The sequence below is a fragment of the Amphimedon queenslandica genome, unplaced genomic scaffold (genome assembly GCF_000090795.2).
Source record: "Amphimedon queenslandica unplaced genomic scaffold, v1.1 AMPQUscaffold_12210, whole genome shotgun sequence".
NCBI classification, from domain to species: Eukaryota; Metazoa; Porifera; class Demospongiae; order Haplosclerida; family Niphatidae; genus Amphimedon; species Amphimedon queenslandica.
The window spans coordinates 15,257-16,772 of NW_003547551.1; the positions used below are offsets into that span (position 1 = coordinate 15,257).

Sequence of the window (1,516 nt, forward strand, 5' to 3'; positions counted from 1 at the left end):
TGTATAAAAGATGTTTCATAAAACTAAATTTTATGAAACAAGTTTCATGGTGTATGACAGGTTCTCTCTGCCTTCTAATGCTTCTTTTTGACATTATATACATCGCACATGGGTGAAATCAATTATAAGAACGACCTGGGGACTTTACCCCAGGTCGTAAAAACCAAAGCCATGTTGGACCCTCAAGTTAGACAGATGCACAAAAATTTCTGCAGTGTGTGTGTGTGTGTTATATCAATGATCATACTAAACAGGATCATAATAAAAAATATAAACCTGACCATATTAAAGGAATGATGTGATCGTATGTGTGTGTGTGTGTGTGTGGTAATTAATTTAAATAAAATAGGACTGAGAGTACATAAAATAAATGAAAATTGACACACCAACTGTTTTATAAAGAAAGGTAAGAGGAATGTTTTAAGTTTACTTAAGAAACAAAGTGAGACAACATAGCAGGTACAAAAGGAAATGCAACAATGCAAATTGGGATTTAGGATTCCAAAAATATCTTAATGATGCCAGACACATAATTAAGCTTCAAAATCAATAGCTGTCATGGTATATAACAACAATAGCTATCAATTCTATCATGGTATGGTAATTAATACTTATCATATTACCATATTTTCTTAAATAAAAGCCAGGTCATCTATTTCTTAATGGCATTTGGACCTCAGAAAAAATTTAAGAAATAAAATTATTTGTTTATAAAAGTATCTGTTTTGGTATTCGTTTTTCTTTTGTTCGGATTTGATATGCATTTTTTTGTGTTTTAGTATAAATATGATGCATGGCTTTTCATGTGCTAGTGTCACTACCGGAAGTGCTATATAAACAAATGGGAGTATGCGTCAACAGGGATATAATAGACTACATAACTGGGATTGGCAACGGGATCACGTGAGCACATCATTTGTGTATAAAAACTTTTTGCAGTCTCTGTTATCATTTTCAAGATGGCGGCTCTCAATGACTGGAGTATGAAGTTGCCCTTTTTTCTTTTATAAATGTATTTAGCTTTATGAAAAATCTACTGCAAAGTTATAATAGCGAATTCAAGGTTCTGATAGGTTATTGTAAGTTAATATTTGTTTTAAATTGGTTAAATCTTCAATTTATGGCCGGCTAAAATTCCATTTGCGTACCTCTGTAGCCCAAATATTTGTTTCTGCATGTGAGTGCATTTTTGTCTTGAAATGTTGTTACTTAATTTAGTATATTGTTTAGGCAACTTCTCTTGTTTCTCCAGAGTGTTTTAGGAAATATTCAAGAAAAACCATTTTGCCATAGTATGACTTTTGCGTACCTCTCAGCGGAATAGACTACATTCTATTGCTATGAAACTACAATAAAGAGACCCTTTACATGTTTTTACATTGTTTAAAGTTGTTTTTGAATTTTCCTTGTTGCTGGTTTTTTACTTATAACAATATTACATTCAGCCATTTTGCTAAGATGCCATTGATTGCTGCAAGTAATAACAGAGTCTGATAATTTACTTCCAGTCCGTAAC

At 32.0% G+C, this 1,516-nt stretch overlaps 1 long non-coding RNA gene across 1 annotated transcript; it reads left to right on the forward strand.

Annotated features, from left to right (window-relative positions):
- The first annotated feature begins 6 nt into the window (after nucleotides 1-6).
- LOC109588251 (uncharacterized) lies at nucleotides 7-1,475 on the forward strand. The gene is made up of 2 exons (XR_002188041.1): nucleotides 7-1,079; nucleotides 1,231-1,475. It is a non-coding gene; the product is annotated as an uncharacterized LOC109588251 (long non-coding RNA).
- The last annotated feature ends 41 nt before the right edge of the window (nucleotides 1,476-1,516 follow it).